General features: G+C 40.9%; 1 long non-coding RNA gene across 1 annotated transcript in view; it reads left to right on the top strand.

Moving 5' to 3' along the window:
- Nucleotides 1-21,079, top strand: part of LOC135365609 (uncharacterized) — a 66,021-nt gene that overhangs the window by 33,856 nt on the left and 11,086 nt on the right. The window contains exon 3 of the long non-coding RNA XR_010413748.1: nt 14,696-14,761. This is a non-coding gene — a long non-coding RNA (uncharacterized LOC135365609). The remainder of the gene's footprint in view (nt 1-14,695; nt 14,762-21,079) is intronic.

The following is a 21,079-nucleotide window of genomic DNA, read 5'->3' as shown; positions in this document are numbered from 1 at the left end:
AAAACAAAGTGATGGTGGTAAAATCAGATCAGCACTTGTTTGGGGCAGGGTGAAAAGGTGACTGGGAAGGGGCACAGAGGAACTCTCGGGGGGATGGAAATGTTCTGTGTCTTCATATGGATTAGTCAAAACTGTTGCAATGGTACACTTAAGATACGAACCTTTCAGATCGTATGTTACAACATTTCAGATCTATATAGAGAAAAAGAAAATGTGAATTTAAAGATTGGAGGGAGGCTGTTCCCAGAAGTTGCTCAGAATTGGCTGCTGCAAGAGTCAAAGTTCCCTTGAGAATATCAAAAGTCACACTTTACATCCCAGGGGGGGCACTTTATGATTCTAGGATTAATTCATCCCTTCATTCTATGGATTCATCTATTAGCTCCTGCTCTATGCCAGGCACTGTTTCCAGCAGAACAAAAAAGACAAGGTTCTTGCTCTTATGGGGCTTACATTCTAGTGGGAGGAGGTGGGGAACAACAATTAAATAAAAATGAGCTAAGGAGGCGCCCGGGTGGTGCAGTCAGTTAAGCATCTGACTCTTGGTTTCCATGTTCAGCGCTCAGGTTAGAGTCTGCTTAAGATTCTTTCTCCATCTCCCTCTGGCCCTCCCCCTCCTGTGCTCTCTCTCAAATACATAAACAAATCTCAAAAAAAAAAAAAAAGAGCTGGGCATCTGGGTGGCTCAGTCAGTTAAGCGTCTGCCTTCAGCCCAGGTCCTGAGCCAGGGTCCTGGGATCGAGTCCTGCATCAGGCTCCTTGCTCAGCAGGGATCCTGCTTCTCCCTCTGCCTGCTGCTCCCCCTGCTTGTGCTTGCTCTCTCTCAGGCTCTCTCTCAAATAAATAAATAAAATATTTTTTAAAAAGAGCTCAGTTGGTTTTAGATAGTGAAAATGGTGACAAAGAACATAAGGTAGGGTGATGTGGCAGAGAGTGACTGGAACGGGAGAGGGCACATTTAGTTGGAGTGTGAGGAATGCCTCCCTGAGGAGGTAGTACTCTGAAGGATCAGGAGCCAGTCATGCAAAGATGGGGGGCAGAACATGGGAGATGGCGAATAGCAGAGTGACTCCAATGTCCCATGTGCAACTGGCCCAATTGGTTCCAATTTCTCCAAACCCTCACCAACACTTGTTATCTTTTGTTTTGTTTTGTTGATAATAGCCATCCTAACAGGTGTGAGGTCAATGTGTGTAAAGTTGGAGTTATGCAAGTTAAGTTCTAAAGATCTGCTGTCAATACAGTGCCTATAGGTCACACTGTTGTACTCTGAAAAATTTGTTGGGAAACTATCTCAAATTAAATGTTCTTACCACACACATACACAAAAGCGGGGACAGAGGAAGCTTTTGCAGGTGAGGCTATGTTTATCACTCTGTGGTGATGGTTTCATGAGTGTAGGCTTATGTTCAAGTCCCTTAAATTGTATACATTAAACATGTGTCATTTTTTTTGTATGTAATTACATCTCAGTGAAGATTTTTTTAATGCAGAAAGAGAAAGAGAGAGAGGGAGAGAGAAAAAGAGAAGGAGAGAGAGACAGAGGGAGGGAGAGAGGAGGGAAAGCAGAGGCTTTGAAAAAAGACTAAGTCAGGTCCAAATTCAATCTTTACCATTTATTCCACTGCAGACTAGTTTGGGAAAATAATTTAAATTCCCTTGACCTCGGGCGCCTGGGTGGCTCAGTTGGTTAAGCGACTGCCTTCGGCTCCGGTCATGCTCCTGGAGTCCCTGGACCGAGTCCCGCATCGGGCTCCCTGCTCGGCAGGGGGTCTGCTTCTCCCTCTGACCCTCCCCCCTCTCATGTGCTCTTTCTCATTCTCTCTCTCTCAAATAAATAAATAAAATCTTTAAAAAAAAAAATTCCCTTGACCTCAGTTTGCACATCTACAAAACACGGATCATTAGGACCTCACATAAAGATGTTGTATGGATTGTGATTATTACTTATAGAATTTTTAGCAGAATGTCATACACCTAATAACTGTTCAAAAATGGTGCTGTTATATATTATCAAAGAGTAATAGTTTTATACTTAGAGGCACAGACATTGGGATGCGTAGATTTTTGTATCTTGACCAAGACGGCACAGCAAAATTTATAACTGATGCTTGGAGAGGTTCTTGCCTGAATGGTGAACTTTCTGGAGGCAAGGTGTTCCTCAGTGTTCTGAAGACATTTTTTGGCCCATTCTGATCTGAGGAAGAATGTTAGGTCTGCAAGGATGTTGCAGATGAGACCATTGGAAATTCTTGTCTCCGGTCACCATCTATTTACTCCATTATTACATGACCAGACTTCTTTTGACTTGAGAGAAGCCTCTTAAAAATATCGCCAACAACAACACACACACACATATATATCTCCAACCAGATCTCACATCTTTGAGAAACATCAGCTGGCCTCAGGACACGATACCCCACATTGGGTCCTTCAAAGGCTGGGCCCAAATCTCCAGGGATTTCCTGGAGAGCACTTTTCTGATTTCTTTTGGTTGAATATGTTCCAGTTCATGTAAAAACTGTTGTAGGTTTGATCAGGGAGGCTGAGTTTTCATCAGTGATTTGTCTGTGTGTTAATGAGAGGATAAGACGGGAATTTTGAAAACACTGATGGAATAGTTTCTAATTAAATGGTGCACCATCTGCAACACCATCTTTGTACGGGAGTAGCCAGAATCCTGAGAAATACTCAGGGTATTTCAGGAAAAGATGCCAGAAGCTTTCCCAGACGTCGTTTCCCTAACCCTCTCAAACTGTCAGTCTCAACAGTCTCCCTCCAGGAGTCACACTCAACCTTATCTCAAATCCCAATCTTTGCAGAGAGCTGGCTTAACGCTTTTCCTTCTGTATTCTCTTTACAAATCACTACATTACGTGCACATCCTATGCTAGGAAAGACAGTGTCCAACAAAGTATTTCATTCCATTTTCTTAACTAATACTTACTGTTACAATTTTTACAAATATTCTTGGTACACTTTCTTTCACTTTTATTTGTGCTTAAGACAGTCTTGTCTCTTTCTCTGTGTGTAATGTTTGGGATAAGGAAGAAAAACTGGCATAGCTTCATTACTGTTGGTGATATAGTCATTATGCACTAAAGGCAGCGTGGAATCTAACTTGTGAATCCAACCGTAAGTCACCTTGTGGGCTCAGTCATCTGTAAATGTTCCGATGACTAGTTTTCCTTCTCCAGCAACTTAGAGCTGGTTGAATGAATGCTAGAGAGGTTTATTAGCTGCTGAATATAGATGTGAGACTGTGTTTAGTATCAGTGCAAAAATGAGTGACTGTATCATACTCCTTATCTAGACAGAACAAGGCTCCTGAGATCAGTCTCCTCTTCTTCATATTTCTTTGAGAGAGCGGAAGGCAGATCTTCAGGATACAACTTCACAGGAGAGGGCTAAGGCTGTGGTTCCCTGGAAGAGGAATGGAAGAGTACTTAACCTCTGAAAGACTAAAGATCGTCCTTCCTCCCTTCCTCCCTTCCTCCCTTCCTCCCTCCCTCCCTTCCCCCCTCCCTCCCTTCCTCCCTTCCTTCCTTTCTTCCTTCCTTCCTCCCCCCGCCTCCCTTTTTACCTTCTTTCCTTCCATTTCTCTGTCTCTGTCTCTCTTTCCTAGATCCTAATCAAAGTAACTTTGGGGGAAAAAAGTGCCCGGCAAATAGTAGGAGCACAGCAAATAGCTTTTGAGAGATTCTAGAATGAAAGTATGTTTTGGGGGGCAAAGGGAGACCTGGCCAGTGATGACACACTGGTTTCAACCTGAATGCCAACTTCTTTCAGTTGATATAGTTCTGTGTGGAAAAGAGTTTTAACATTGTGTCCAGACTCGGTAAGAAAGAGGGCCTTAACCAATCGCCCTTTTCTGAGAAGGTAAGAAGGAAGCAGTGTCGAGGGAGGAGGAGGCCATTGTGGACAGGAGACCCGACAGCACCCCGGGAACTGCCATGAAGTGTAGTGGTTATTGCTGTGAATGCCAGACCAGATGCCAGGGCTCACCTCCCAAGTCGAGAGATCATTTCCTAGTTGTGTGACTTTGAGCAAGTCAAATTTTCTGTAATTCAGATTGTTAGCCTGTCTAGAGGTTTGTCTTTTTTTTAATCTTTGAAAAGGAATAGCTTTGGGTTTCATTGATTTTCTCTCTTGTTTTCCTCTTTGTAATTTCACTGATTTCTGCTCTAATTTTTATTATTTTTCTTCTCTGCTTGCTTTAGGCTTTTATTGTTCTTCCTTCTCTAGATTCCTAGGGTGGGAGCTTAGCTTATGGATTTTAGATCTTTCTTCTTTCTAACCTATGTATCCAATACTGTATATTTTCTTGTAAGCACTGCTTCTACTGCATCCCACTAATTGGTAACTTGTATTTTTAGTTCAAAATATTTTAAAATTTCATTTTGAGAGTTCTTTCACCTGTTTGTTGTTTAGAATTATGTTGTTTAACATCCAAATACTTTGGAGTTTTCCTGATATCTTTCTGTTATTGATTTCTAGTTTACTTCCATTGTGGACTAAGAACACACTTTGTATGATTTCTATACTTTTAAATTTGTTAATTGTGTTTTATGGTCCAGAGTGTGGTCTATCTTGGTGAATGTTCCAAGTGAGGTTGAGAAGAGTGTGTAATCTGCTGTTGGTGGATGAAGTAGTCTATGAATGTCATTTAGATCCAGTTAATTGATGGTGTTGTTCAGTCCAACCAAGCCTTTACTGATGTTCTGACTGTTGGACCTCAATTGTCAATAGCGGGGTGTTGAAGTCTCAGTCTATAATAGTGGATTCTTTCATTTCTCATTGTAGTTCTACCAGTTTTTGTCTCATTTATTTTGACACTCTGTTATTAGGCACATTCATAGTAAGGATTGCTGTTTTCTTTGAGAATTGACCTCTTTGTCATTATATAATGCTTCTCTTTATCCTTGATAAATATTTTGCTCTGAAATCTCCTTTGTCTGAAATTAATATAGCTACTTTCTTTTGATTAGTGTTCTCCACGCCTTTACTTTTAATCTGTGTCTTCATATTTAAAGTGGGCTTCTTTCAGACAACATATAGTTGAGTCTTGTTTTTTGTTTGTCTTTTTTTCTATCCATTCTGATAACCTATTTTAATTGATGTTTTTATACATTCACATTTAAAGTGATTTTTGATATAGTTGGATTAATATCAACCATATTTGTATCTGCTTTCTATTTGCTGCCTTCCTTCTTTCTTTCTTTTTTCTTTTTGGTTTCCATGCCTTTCCTGCCTTCTCTGGTTTTAAGTAAGCATTTTATGTTTTACTTTTTTGGGTGCCCAAGGGTTTGCAGTTTATACATTTATAGCTAATTCAATTCCACTTTCAAATATCACTATATGTTTCACAGGTAGTACAGATCCCTTATAACTGAATATTCTAATTCCTCCCTCCCACACCTTATTATATCGCTGTCATTCATTTAACTTCTCCATAAGCAATAGGTTACCAATCTATTGTTTCTACTATTATTTTGAACAAACTGTTATCTTTAGTTTATTTAAGAATAAAAAGATTTTATTTTATCTTTATTTATTCCTTTCCAAATGCTCTTCTTTTCTTTATGTAGATCTGAATTCTGACCTATATCATTTTCATTCTCTCTGAAGACCTTTTAACTTTTTTTCACATTTCATACAAGGCAGGTCTACTGGCAACAAATTCCCTCAATTTTTGTTTGTCTGAGACCGTCTTTATTTCTTCACTTTTGAAGGATAATTTCACTAGATCCAGAACTCTAGGTTGGTGGGTTTTTTCCCTTTAAACATTTTTAATATTTCAGTCCACACTCTCCTTGCTGCATGGTTTCTGAAGATAAGTCTGATACAGCTCTTATTCTTATTCCTCTATAAGTAAGGTGTTCTTATTCTTTGGTGCTTTTCAAAATATTCTCTTTGTGTTTGACTTTTTGCAGCTTTAATTTTATTTTAATGATATTCTTAGGTGAGGATTTTTTGTATTTCTCCTGCTTGATGTTCTCTGAGCTACCTGGATCTATGTTTTGGTGTCTGTCACTAATCTTGGAAAAACAGTCCTTATTAATTTAAATATTTCATCTGTTCATCTGTCCTTTTTTTCTCTTTCTTCTCCTTCTGGTATTCCCATTACCTGCATGTTACATGTTTGTAATTGTCCCACAGCTCTTGGATATTTTGATCCCTTTTTCCTTTTTGCTTTTCAGTTTGAGAGGTTCTTATGGACGTATCTTCAAGCTCACTGATTCATTTCTTAGTTACGTCTACTCTACTGATAAGCCTGATGAAGACATTTTTCATTTGTTACATTGTCTTTATTTTCTATTTTGTTTTATTGTGGCAAAATATACATAACATAAAACTTATTTTGACCACTTTTAAGTATGCATTTCATTGACATAAGTATTTCACAATGTTATGTAATTATCAATTTCCAGAATTTTTTCATCATTGCAACAGAAATTTTGTACCCATTAAATAATAACTCCGTTCTCCCTTCCTCCCAGCCCCTGGTAATCTCTATTCTATTTTCTGTTTCTGTGAATCTGCCTATTCTAGGTATATCCCTGTAGTGGAATCATACAATTTTTGCTCTTTTGTGTCTGAGTAACTTTGGATTCTATCCTGGATACTGTTAATGTTTTGTTGTTGAGACTCTGGATTCTATTATGGTCCTCTAACAGATGTTGACAATTTTGTTCTAGCTGCTAATTTAGTATTTTGGACTTAAACTTCAAACTCTACCTATGGCAGCCACTCTACTCTAGTCTTCATTCAGTCCTTTTATCCTTGGCTGGTTTGCTTGCAGATTGCTCTACGCATGCATGCATTCAGGACTTAGCCAGAGATTTGGACAGAAGTTTGTACATAGAACTTGTGACTATGGAGCCTGAGAAACAAACTGAGGGTTCTAGAGGGGAGGGGGTGGGGGGATGGGTTAGCCTGGTGATGGGTATTAAAGGGCACGTACTGAATGGAGCACTGAGTGTTATAAGCAAACAATGAATCATGGAACACTACATCAAAAAATAAATAAATAGAAAAAAAAAGAACTTGTGGCTATTTCCCTCGGGGTCTCTATTTTCTGTCATTCTCTCCTCTTACATTCTAGTGAGAATATGGTTGCCCTGAACTCTGTGCTCTACGACTTCTGGGGTTTTTAGGGGAGTTTTAGCTGCCCTTTATAGTGCTGACTTCAGTGTGACTGATCCGAAGCTAAATGCCATAAAATGAAAAAGTAACCCTAAGTATAAATGTTGACTCCCCTCCAGAATCTACTTACTTTTGTTATTCTCCAGAATCTTCAAGTGGTTATTTGTTCTATTTTTTCCCAGGGTTATAGTTATATGAGGGAGAGTCTCTGATAAGAGCTTACTTCGTTATTCTTTCATTACTTTGAATAGAGACACAGTAAGAAATAGTGTCTGAGTTACTCCTTGGTTTACCAAATCTCCTTGAAGATAATAATCAATGTGATGCCCGTTATATATGCAGATTATCATCCTCCCCCCATAGAAATTTTGATTCAGTAGGTCTGAATTGGGAACTAGAAATCTGTTCTTCATTCCTTAGAGGTGATAGGTGATTCTAATTTTCAGGAAAGTTTAGGCAAACACTCCATCAGGTTCTTGCTACTCAAAGTGCAGGAGCTTGTTAGAGGTGTAGAATCTCAACCTTCTCCCAAGGTGTAATGAATCTGAATCCACATTTTAACAAGACCCCTGGTGATTTATACCAACATTGAAGTTTGAGAAGCACTGGTTAAGATATTGTGATATTTTAATATAGAATATGAAATGGGTTTCCTTTCTATTATGCATTCCATCATTAAATACTTTTGGTGATGAATAAAATTGGCATCGATCCTGCCTTTATAGCAGACAACCAATAAATAAATAAACAAGTGCATGTCACCATTATAGCTGCGAAATGCTATGAAGGAAACACACCTGGTGATGAGACCTAGGCCGGTAGTTCTCAATCTTTCATACAAATTAGGATCACCTCAGAGGTTTTTATCACATCTCAAATACCAAGGCTACACTCCCAGGCAAATTAAATCAGAATCTTTGGGATGGGACCCAGGCATCAACAGTGTAAAATATCCCCAGATGACTGCAATGTATACCTAAGGTTGAGAACTGATTATTCAGGCTAATTGAAGATAATTTAGAGGTCAATAAAGGGCTCTTTTAATCTGAGACCTGAAGGATTAGTAAGTATCCAAGGACTCCAGGGAATGGCATTTCTGGACAGGGGATCAGCATATACTTCAATACTGAGGAAGGAATAAGCTTAATGTATTTGAGGAACTAAATGAGGGCCCATGTGGATCTAGTATAATGAATAAGAATGAGAAAGACATAAAGCTGAGCCAGCGCCAGACTGTAGGTCCATGTCCACAGGCCATATAATGGGTGTTTGGTACATTTGGAACTATCAATTTTAGGTATGTTAAAAATTGTCACAAGTGTTTTAGGAATTTTAAATTAATACCAATAGTTGCAATATGTTGACTTTCATCTAAGATTCCTCTATCTGGCCGGGTGAGCTGTCTAAGCTGTGGTTTCTATGTATAGCTAGTTAGAAAAATCCCAACTTGTCACGAGGAATGGCAGCAAGGGTTTGATGGCTCAGCTAGATGCTTCGGGATATTTTGATGGAGCATGGACAGGGAAGTTATAGGATAAGTGCCCAATAAAGATTACTTTTAAAATTTCCCTGGACTCTAAGTCAACAAGTCTTATCTGGGTTGTTTGCTGTCCATTATCCTTTGCTGGTCTGGCAACTGGGCAGATAACTCCCAGTTGTTCATAAGCAAGTAATCAAAGTTCAGATTTTGTTGCATCTGTTCAGAGCTACACAGATACATAACAGGCTGACCCTTACACAATTTTTACTCTGTAAACTGCCTGCTATGCTTGTAGAGAAACAAAGTGTGGACTAACAAGAGGCAGTGCCCCTGGGCACTGCAGGGACTCACCAAGCATCCGGACCTTCTGCAGTCCTCCCCTCCCCCCCAGCACCTCCCCCGTTACACAGTCTGTGAATTCCACAGGAAGCATCTGACTCTCACTCCCGCAGTGGACCATTGTGCCTACTTCCCATTATCCTACATTTTTCTTCCCTCTTGCCGTAGTCTCGCTTATGATCACAAAATTATTTCCTGAGCAAACAGTATTAGTACTAAAAGCATTTGGTCAAAGGGCATGGCTTTTATTTCAAGATGCAAATCAAATCGCTGAATTTCTTTCCAGGAAGTTTTTGCAAATTTTCACAGGCCTCAGAGGTACAGGAGTCTGGATGTCATTCGTTTGCAAAGCTTTTGTCACGTTAACAGAAGAAAATGGCATCCATTTTGTTTTCTTGGTGTTTAATTCCTTATGTTTTTGGTAAGGTTGTTGTTTTTTTCATATACTTTTTGTACATGTATACTTTTTTCCTGTCCTTTGACAATTTTTTCCTGGGTTATCTCTTAATTTATAAAAGCTATTTTATGCTGAAAAATATCAAGGAGCTGCCACATGAGTTATGAATATTTTCTTTTTTTGTTATGTTTAACATTTTTATGGCATTTTTAGCATATTAAAGTTTTTTAAAAATTTATATAGCAAACTGTATTACTCTCTCCCCTTATGGTTACTTTATTTTTGTTTAAAAAGGAAATATTCAGGGCGCCTGGGTGGCTCAGTTGGTTAGGCGACTGCCTTCGGCTCAGGTCATGATCCTGGAGTCCCTGGATCGAGTCCCGCATCGGGCTCCCTGCTCGGCAGGGAGCCTGCTTCTGCCTCTGACCCTCCCCCCCTCTCATGTGCTCTCTCTCTCATTCTCTCTGTCTCAAATAAATAAATAAATTAAAAATAAATAAATAAACAAAAAGGAAATATTCAGCTTTTCCCCCTAATTTTTTATGCTTTATATTTGTCTTTTAATTTTGTCATATAAGGAATTGTTTTGTCTTATAGTGAATTGTTTTATACTTGTCTCCATATAGGACCTGTAGATATAAAGTACATCTCTAATATTCTACATACAGCTATTATGAATGGTGTCTTTTTTCTGTGTATGTGTCTATAAATTTAATTCTTACTGTTATAAAGGGAAACTTTTTCTAAATTTAACTGCTTTACTCCACTCTTTAATTAGTTCAGTTTTTTGTTGACTACAGATATATGTAGCTATTCCTAATATACAAACAATTGTGATGTCATATCCTTATATCTAATAACTCTCCCTCTTATTTCTGGTTTCTCTTTTATTTCTGTAGACTAAAGTTTCCAGAACACGTTAAAATAAACATAATGAGAGTGGGCAGCCTTGTCTTGTTTCTCCTTTTTAATGCCATGCCTACCGTGTTTCACTGTCATTTGAAATGTTGGCTGTTTATATCTTTTTATGTTGTTAAGATAATATTTTTATTGCTACTTATTAGGAGTTTGTTTTTTTTTTTAAATCAGGAATGAGTGTTGCTGTCTTTCTACAGACTTAATTTAGAATGCTTAAGATAAATTAATCAAACCAACTATGTTTAATCTTATTTCACTTGTTGAAATGATGAATTAATACATCTCTTAAACGCTTATCTTCTCCAGGATAAATACTACTTGATTTTAGATTGTTATTTTTAAAATGTATTTTTGAATTTACTTTCCTAGTAGTTTATTAAAGGTATTTCTACACCTGATTCAAAAATGTGAAGGATCACACACTACAAAGAGAAGCCTAGATCAATCCCAAGTTTTAGAATTCAGGATAGCCTAGTTTCATACTCTGTGCTGGGTAGATTTTCATCATTTCGTTTGCCCTCCATCAGATATGCTGTGGGAATTAGTGATTCTGTGAAAGTTTGGAAGAAGTTGCCTGTCAAATAACCGTAGCATGGAGCTTCTGAGGAGTAAGACCTTGATTGCCTTTTCTCTCTTTGTCATTGGCTAGTTAAAGTTTCCTACCTCCTGATTTCACCGCTGGTGATTTACATTTTCCATGAAACACTCCTTTTCATCAAGATATTACAATGTTTAGTAGTAGATTGTGCACAGTGTGGCCATTTCTAATTGTAAACCACCCACACTAGTTGTTAGACACTCATTATCCTTTTTAGTTTCATTTGGGGGCTTTCTCTTTTGTAAGCAAAAGGAAAAGGATTTTCTATGTATTTCTCTGTCTTGTTATTCTTCATTCGAGTCATATTTATTTGTCAACTATGTTATTTCCGATTCCAATTTTTATCAGAGATTATCTTTATCTTTTTGTCCCAACAGAGTTAATCACTACCTCCATCCCCACCCCCACCCTGTCATTATTCTTCATTTTAGGAATTTCCCAGGATAATCTGGCTTGTGAATTTTTCTTAGAATTATCTTTTCTAGTTAAGAAGATCCTGGAAGTATTTCCACTGAGATCACTTTAATTATGTAGATGCCAAGAGCATGGCATGATTTTCTTTTTTTTAAGATTTCTTTCTTTCTTTCTTTGAGAGAGAGAGAGGCAGGGGAGGGGCAGAAGGAGAGGGAGGAGAGAGAATCTCAAGCAGGCTGCCCGCTTAGTGCAGAGCCCAACACAGGGCTCAATCCCAGGACCCTGAGATCATGACCTGAGCCAAACTCCAGAATTGGATACTCACCCAGCTGAGCCACCTCACCTAGGCGCCCGAAGAATGGCATGATTTTCATTCATCCAAGTCTTCCTTTGTGCTTCTCAGGAATGTTTTAAAATTACCTTCTTCAAGATTTTATACATAACTCTTTACTTCTTTTTATCTTTTTTTATTATCATTATCTTGTTTGTTACTATTGTAAATGAAAGCTTTTTCATCCCACGATATGTCCTACTCAGTTTTCTTGTATATGTTAAAACCATTGATTTATTGGTCTTATTTATTAATCTATTAATGAGTTTCCTTATTTACAAACTAATATTTCTCTTAAGTTTTTTGGAGATATAATGACATCATCAGCAAGGGCTGATTCTTTCCAATTTTTATATCTATGTTTTATCTATCCATCCACCCATCTCTCCATCTATTTATCTACTATCTATATTTTTACCCAATTCCACTAGCTCTCAACCTCCAGAACAATGTTAAATAACAGTGGTGAAATAGAGGTAACTTTCTCATTCCTGATGGTAATGGGAATACTTATACTAGTTTTCTTATTTAGCTTAATGATGGCTTGTGGGTTGCGGTAGCTATATTTTAATTCATGGGCATTTTAATGGGATGTTGGAGGTGATTCAGTTATATTTCATTCACTGCCAGTTTGATCCAGACACCTGATAGATTTAAATGTATACAAGGGCTCTTCCCTTGATTTATAGACTGACCTCATTTCTGAGCCCAATTTTGAAAAACATGCTTTTCAGGGGGGAATAAAGGACATATAAGTAAAGTAGATATTCATGAAATACAAAATTTAAACTACTAGGCAAAGGTAGAAGCTTTCTGTTTTATCTGCTACAAAAAAAAGTCTCACGGGATGTAGCCAGGTGAAGTTACTCAGGCTAATGGGTAAGAATAAATAACTGTTATCATTTTTAAGCTGCTTAATTAATAGCACTATACAAAGCACATCAACCCTGGTGATCTGATCCATTTGGTGAAGGCTCTTAGGAAAATGATTGTTAATGACATATACATTTATTCGAACTTAGAGTTCATGCTGTAGTCCTAAGTCACCTCAAAACTAGCAGCTACCTTGCTGTCTTTATCCTTATGAACTTTGATCTTGTTATGGACTAAATCTTTTCCCAAAAAAAGGAGAAGCAGAGGACATACTTTACAGTGTTGTGGATACACATGTCATAGTTTAGCTGGCCATTGCCTTTGGGTCGTCATTTTTTATTTTTGAGGACTTGAGTCCTCCTTCCCTAATATGGGAATTTGGATTCTGTTTCTCAGCCTTTCTTGAACTAGGATGGCGGCATGTGACCCAGCCTCTACCACTGAACCCATTCGCACGAGCCTTCCATTTAAAGCAGCTAAGATGTGGAATTGCTTTCCACCGGGGGAAGAGGCAGCAACTTTTAGAGCATCGTTGGCCGCGTTCCTACCAGCGGGGCCCAGTACCCTTGTACCTCAGTCCACAGTCCCATTCCCTCCTCTCTCTAGGAATTCTGGAATGTTAGCTCATACCATCTAAGAAGCTGCATTTCTGCTCAAGCTCATTACGGTGGACTCTGCTTTACCACCAAGAACCTAATCAGCAGCTGGTCCAGAAGGAGGAAGACCACTGAGATCATAGTCCATCAAAAGCATAGTGGGAAGCTGAGTTGTGAACCCTGAATATTTGTGCCTGTTTGGTAGAAACTCTAGGAGCATGTCTGTCTATATAATTCCTGAATACATAAAAAGAAACCCTCAGTTGGCCAGCTGTACCTTTGTTGGAACATGGTCTGTGTATAGTTTCATATGATGTTTAGCTGATTTGTTTATGGTCATTAAATCTGCCCTTTGTTTTGGCAACTAGGCCACACAGCCTACAACGTAGAGCACTCTGTCGGTTCCTGATGAGTTTTTGAAACTGAGCCAGGATAAATTTTATAAATGCAGATAAACAAAGCCCATCTACTTACAATTTACGTGTTACCGAAGTTTTGTATCTTAAACGTGCCATAATTTTATGCTTCTTTGTTTTGGATGTGGCTGGGGAGAAGCACAGGACTATATTTATGAAACAGCATAGTTTCCAAAATGTAACCCTCTTCACATCTCCTGGGGTTAGAACCGTTCCTTTATCTTCTCACTTTAAACAGGCCACACCCGTGATTTTCCAATTTATTTAGTGATGGTTTTTTTTTTTAATATTTTATTTATTTATTCATGAGAGACAGAGAGAGAGAGAGGCAGAGGGAGAAGCAGGCTCCCAAGGAGCAGAGAGCCCGATGCGGGACTCGATCCCAGGACCCTGGGATCATGACCTGAGCCGAAGGCAGACACTTAACCATCTGAGCCACCCAGGCGCCCAGTGATGTTTTGATATGAAAGCAGAGAGTAGATCAACTAGGACTGGAATTCCCAAAGGGCTTCCTACCTGTTGGAAGATAAAAATCTTCTTTGGTAGAATTTGTTACATAAAATGCCATCTGTAAAATGGGATGTCTTAACTAAGCCAAATTGCTTCTAACTTGAAAGAGAGCAGTATGTGGATCAGTTTGGGCGGGGCCTGTAAGAAAAAGGGACCTTTTCTCAGTAAGGAAATATTAGCTCCATGTTGACTAGATAAAGAAGAGTTCCACTGAAGCTTAGCGAGGTGGGGTAATAGGCCCAGCTAGCAGGTTAGCAAGTGGCAGAAGCAGGTCTCAAACCCAGGTCTGCCTGCCTGCAGAGCCCACACTCTTCTCTGGGCACCGTCCCCTCCCCTTCCTTACCAGCCCCCCAAGGTCTCTGACACTGGGGCTTGCCATGTTGGTTCTGGGAAGGGCCATGCTGGCCTGGATATGGGCACTGCCTTCTGCGGCCACTGGCGGCTCGTTTAACCCATGGCATGCTGACTGGGAGCTGGTTCAGACCTCTGTCTGCTAAATACAAATTTGACTCTCACATCTTTAAGGCTTTCTCTGAATTTCCAGGAAACACATTTCTGTGGGATAGAGGTATCCCCAGGACAGGCTTCTTAGAGAAATATCTCCTCTGGGTTTTGAATAACCACAAATGACAAGTTAAATTCTCTAATTCAATTTCTTTCTCAAATTTCTGCTACAGGCCACCCCCTCATTATCTTCTGACCGGTCGGAAAATGAAACTGTAGCAGCTCAACCATCAGAGAAGGTAAGCTCTTAAGACACGGCAAATCTTTTTTTTTTTTTTCCTTTTTAGTTAAATGAATTCTTGCCCCTTCTTTCCAGTTTTTAATTTCAACTTCTAATTGTAAGCAGGTAGAGATGCTGTAAAATTTTGACAAGAAACAGCACAGTTTCAAATGCATTGGATTCTGAAGTCCAGAGGACTCCAAATTAAATAAACCGTCTTTTAAATTACTTAATCAAATCACAAATCACTTAATCAAATCACAGCTTAACAAGTATGTGGTTATTAACGAGGACTGGGCCTGTGTGTCTGGGTGAATCAGGGCCATTCTATGTTTTTTTTCCAAGAGCTAACCATTGCCAAGCTTTTGAGTTAGTGGCTGAGCGAGGCACATTTTTTCTTCTCCCCGGGATTTTCACCCTGCAGCAGATTTTAAGAGAGGCAGACACCCTCCCTGAGCTTGAACAGGACCTCTCTCCGTTGCCCTGACTAAAGGATATTACCAAATCTCCCTTTATGTCTTCACAACTTTGGACAGAGATCCTTTCCACTCACTTCTCATTCTAACTCTGCCCTTTGATGTCTGTGCTCTGCTATTACCCTCTGCCTCCATGGAAAACCTGAGCCTCTTGCCTGGAGGATCTATTCAGCACCCCCGCCCCCGATGCCAACAGTCCAGCCCCCGTAAATTCTGCCTTCGCGGCTGTGTGATCCTCCTCTTCTCCGTCACTGCCTGCATTCAGGCCTTTGTCGTTTCTCACCTGGATGTCACAGAGCCCTCAGAGTGGTCCTCCTCCCTCTCTAACCCCGGCTCCTCGCTGCTGCGGGCTGTTCCTTCGAGCCGGACCTCTGCTGAGACACCTCTAAAGGCTTCTTATAACTTTAAGGATGAAATGCAAAGTCCTTAACATGCCTCCCCACCCCCCACCAGCCAAAGATCTTTTCTTGCCCCGGCTCCTGCATTCTCATCGGGGGCACCGTCCCTCGCGCCTTGCTCACGCTTACCGGCCCTCCAGCCACGTCAGCGGGTTCCCGCCTGTTTCCATCACTTTCTCTCCCCCTGCCACCTGGCCCGCACACACGTGGCTTCGCGGCTCGGCTCGGCTCGGCATCAGCGGCTCGGAGCCCGTCCTCCCGGCCCCGCTCTGCTGTTAGGCCACCGCTCCCTTTCCTATGACACACTTCTCTCTGCCCTGCTGGGCCTTGAAGAACTAGGGCCCGTGTCTTCCTCAGCCTTGAATTCCAGAGGAAGCACAAGGCCCGGCGCGTAGCCGGTGCTGAATATGTGCGTGAAGGCGCACCGACCGACGGATGCTCACAGGACTCCTTGCATGCAGGACTCTGCTCGGCTGCTCCTCCGCCTACAGATCCCGGCCCCCAGGCAAAGTCAGTCACTCCCATGGTCTCGCTTACCAATGGCCTAGACTAAAAAACCTCCTGCCTACCTCCTTCGTGGGTCCCCCCCGCCTTCCGACTTCTTAAAGAAAGAGGTACCACAAACAGCGAGCTTGGAAGCTGTGGTCTGAAGATGGCAGAGCCACGTGTCAGCCTGAGTAACCACAAGGAAAAGAAGCCACCTTACTATCGCCCCCTGATCTGGAACATCTACCATAGACCTTATATGAGTAGAAAAAATACTTCAGTTGTGTTTGATCCATGACTTGTTGCCCCTATTTCGTAGTACTTTAGCTTCTCCTACTAACAGAGCCACCATACAAACTGAGTTAGAAATTTTTTTTGTTAGTTTCAGGGGTAGAATTTAGTGATTCATCCACTGCATCTACCACCCAGTGCTCAGTACATCAAGTGCCCTCCTTAATGCCCATCACCCAGTTATTCCATCCTCTCACCCACCTTCCCTCCAGCAACCCTCAGTTTGTTCCCTAGAGTTAAGAGTCTCTTATGGTTTGCCTCCCTCTGTGTTTTCATTTTTTATTTTTCCTTCCCTTCCCCTGTTCATCTGTTTTGTTTCTTAAATTCCATATATGAGTGAAATTATATTTCTTTGACTTATTTTGCTTAGCATAATACCGTCTAGTTCCATCCATGTCATTGCAAATGGCAAGATTTCATTCTTTTTGATGGCTGAGTAGTATTCCACTATATACATACATACATACATACATACATACATACATACATACATATATATATATGTATCTCACACCTTATCATCTCTTTTCACCCACTTGTTGGTTATTGAAAATTCATTTGTGGTGGCAAAACAAAACAACCTCCACTGGACTACATCTACATACAGCTTTCAGGAATATGTGCTATATCCATTCCCAGAGAACCTTCTAGGGGACATGAGTTGACTTACTGTATACTTAAATCCATCCTCTACTAATCATAGCATCATTCGTCGTAAGCTATCTTTATGCTAGAATTCATGCTGAATGCTTTACTTACATGATCTTATTTTATCCTTACAATACTAAGGTACTTTAATTTTCCCTCTGTTACAGATGAGGAACCTGAGGCTGATAGAGGTAGAGTGCCTGGTGCCTCACTACATAGCTCTATGTTGTAGAATTAGGATTTAATCCCAGTTCTGTCTCCCTCCTATGCCTGATTGCATAGACTGTCCTAGAGAGTTCTAAGAGAGGATTATATTATTGGTTTTGGGATGAGTGAAAATCTGCCCCAAGGATACTATATTTCCCCAGAGTGGGATGAAAGGTTAGCTAAGAAATGCATACTCCTTGGGGCACCTGGGTGGCTTAGTCAGTTAAGCATCTGACTCTTGATTTTGGCTCAGGTCATAATCTCCTGGGTCATAAGATAGAGCCCTACATCGGGCTCTGTGCTGGGCATGGAGCCTGCTTAAGATTCTCTCTCTGCCTCTGCTTCTCCCCCTGCCCCCCAACTGTGCTCTATCTCTCTCCCTAAAAAGAAAAAAAAGAAAAGAAATGTATTAGTCCAATAATATGTGAGTTATATAAGTTCTATGTTATAACAAATTGTCTTATTTCTAGGAATGCACTCCTATTATCAAAATGTGGGGGAGGGGGGTTGGTTGTCAAGGCCAGAATCAGTCATTAACGATTTATTAGGCACTCAAGCATACATTTGTGTATATAGGCACTGAGGTATGATGTCCTGATCCCCGCTTTCCAGAACTCAGATATTCATCCCCCGGCTTCTAGGAATGTTGGCAGCTGACAGCTCTTTACTCAGTTTTTCTCTGGGACTTCCCTCGGCTAACAAGAGATTCCTTGCCCAACGTCTTAACCCCCTCCCTGAGGATACCCCATGCCCAATATGACTACCTTTGTACAAGAGCACCCAAGCCCTGTCTCCTTGTCCCAACTTAAGACAATTCTGTGATAGTTAATTTTGCCCCTTAGGGAAATCTCTCCAAATGAACTTTTCTGTGCACGGAGCTCCATCTCAGAGTTAGCTTCCTGGGAAACCCATGTGCAGCCTTTGTAGTCTTAGCAGTCTTTATGACAAAGACTAGCACACAGAACCTTTCCCAGAGCCACCCATACAACGTATTCCTTACGGAAGCATAGATTATTCACACACGCATTATTTGCTGCATGCTGCCCTGCTGTTCCATCTGCATGGGGCCCCCGGAGAGAGGAGAATCTGGGGCCTGGCGTGTGTCTCTCTGAGAGTGAAGGTGTGAATCTGCATAAAAGTGTTCAGTTTGAATTTTCTCTCTCTCTCTTTTTAAATATCAGTTCTATCTCTTCCCTCCTGCTTCCTTTAACATTTATTATTATGCGGTGAATGTAGACATAGACCTAGAGTCAGGGACGGAGTGGAAACAGGCCAGCAAATACATGGTTGGAGGAGGGCTGTACTTTAGCAGAGAGAGTGTCCCATAGATTTCATCTTCTGAATGGTTCCTGGTTCCACCTACCCCTCTCCTTCCTTGTCATTTTCTCTTGCCTGTTGTAGTCCACCAGCCTCTTCTATATTACTACAGCGGATCTCCGGCTTATTTCCTGTCTCCTGTCTTATCCCTGCCAAACACATGTCCGTATTGCAGCCGGGGATCTGCAGTGTAAATCTTACCTATTAGGCCACTTGTTTAAATCTCTGAGTGGCTACCTCTGCTCCAAAGTTCATGCTTTCCTCCATAGGATGGAGTTTATCATTAGGAAACAGGGGCTATGTTTGATAGGCTCTCTTGTTTCTAGGTGTGACCATGCAGTTAGCTCTTGTCAATGGAATGTTAGCAAAAATGGTGTAGGTCATTCTCCAGACCATGGGTTTTATTTTTTTTTAAGATTTTATTTATTTATTCATGAGAGACAGAGAGAGAGAGGCAGAGGGAGAAGCAGGCTCCCAAGGAGCAGAGAGCCTGATGCGGGACTCAATTCCAGGACCCTGGGATCATGACCTGAGCTGAAGGCAGACCCTTAACCATCTGAGCCACCCAGGTGCCCCAGACAATGGGTTTTAAGAAGCAAATGTGGGTTGTCATGCTCTCTTCTCATCCCTTTTGGCTGGAAGCAAGGAAGACCCTAGGGTTGATGGAACCACAAGACAGAAGGAGCCTGAGTTCCTGAATCACCATGTACAAGAGAGCTGCCCACTGACCAGAATCTTCTGCTTCAAATCATTATATGAGCAAGGAATAATTTTCTGTTAGGTGTAAGCAAATATATATATTGAAGTCTAACTGGTACAGTAGCTAACCTACCCAAATGAATAGACCACTTATTAGTCATATGATAAAATTTAAACTCTATAACGTGGCTTACAAGGTCTTGTGTGATTTAACTCCTTCTTGCTTCTTCAGCTTCATCCTTGTGGTTAAGATTATAGGCTCTGGAGTTTATCCACATGGGTCCATATTATAGCTCCTTTTCTAGGGCCTTGGGTAAGGCACTTAATTTCTCTGAGGCTCAATTTCCCTTCTAGAAGAAGGAGATCACATTTGTCAAGAGTTCTGAAGAGCCCAAGATTTCACTCTATTAGAAAGCCAGCTTGCCACACTTTTGTGGATGCTGGCAGAATACATGAGGCTCTGTTCAGAGAAAAAGGATTTTATCACTCATAACACAGCAGATGGCACAAACTTCCTATTTGTATTGCTTCCTCTTGTCCTCCGGGATCCCCCGGGTGATGGGGGTGCAAGGCCAGGTAGATGTTGCCCATACAATGGGTTTGAATCATGGTTAACAAACTCTGAAGTTGGGAATTCCAACTCTTTTTAAATGGGCTGTGAGCAAATCTGTCTGAACTTGGCCCCATCAGGAAACATTATCTTTATTATAACAGACAAATATGATTTAGTAATCTGTCTCTATCTTCCCAGAGAGAGATGTCTCCCAATCACATTACCTCCTCATTGGGTCATTGAGAGGGCTAAATCAGTTACCACCCATAATGGCTTAGTATGAAATAAACCTGGTATGAAATAAGCTCTCATTAATGAGCTGTTGTAATCATGCCTCCCTGTTTTATCTACTTCTCTTTGTGAAGCATTCGGGTGCTTTCATTTGCTCCAACACGCTATGCTTATTTTGCCTGTGGGCCTTCGACCTGATCACTGTTTCTGGAATATTTGACCCCACTCCTCACCCATTCCAGATTCTCCCCTACTTTTGGTCCCAACATATGAGCTTAGATGATCCTGCTCTGGGCTCACACAGTTCACTCATTCTACAAGAATTCTTTCTTGTAGAACACTTAGCAACCCTAAGCATTGATGTTGTTTAAATTTCTTAAACCACTTGGAATGTAAGCTCTGGGACGTTAGAAAAAATATGAAGCAACAGAAAGTGGCTCTGGCTAGCTTAAGGAACAGGGAGAATTTATTGGCAGGTCTCTGGATTATCTTATGGAATCAAAGTTGGAACTGAATAATCAAGAGCACGGAATGGGGAGGAACAGGTAAGAGCTAGCAACCTCTGGGGCAGCTGCCTGCAGATCGATTAATGGACTCAGATCTATGATCCCAGATTTTAGTGGTAGCTTTTCCAAATCTCAAAGACCAGAAAGAGAATCGGAATTCAGCTTGGATTAGGTGATAAATCAGTTATGGTCCGTGGATGGAGTTACAGAATACAAGCCATACTTTGGGGGACCATTCCCAATGTAGAGATAACAGACTGAGCCAGTCCCCCTGCAAGGACTGTCTGTCACTGAGAATATGCCCAACATGTACTTTATTCCTGACTCCAGTCTTGCCTCCTCCAGTCCCCCCCGCCAATTGCTGTAGGACTACTGTAGTATTACTATCTCTTCCACACTCTGTTGTGTGACGCTGGGCCTGGGACCCTGCAAAGCACATTCCTGCTCAGCGAGATGGATCTCTGTCAGGCTCTGGCAAGGGGGGCACCAGGAGAAGCATGCAGGGTTGGAGGCAGGACAAGGGAT

The sequence above is a fragment of the Mirounga angustirostris genome, unplaced genomic scaffold, assembly GCF_029215605.1.
Source record: "Mirounga angustirostris isolate CCGP_5_RB_7025 unplaced genomic scaffold, mMirAng1.0.hap1 SCAF_8, whole genome shotgun sequence".
Lineage (NCBI taxonomy): Eukaryota > Metazoa > Chordata > Mammalia > Carnivora > Phocidae > Mirounga > Mirounga angustirostris.
The sequence above is the reverse complement of the archived record's forward strand: the minus strand, read 5'-3'. Positions and strand labels throughout refer to the sequence as shown.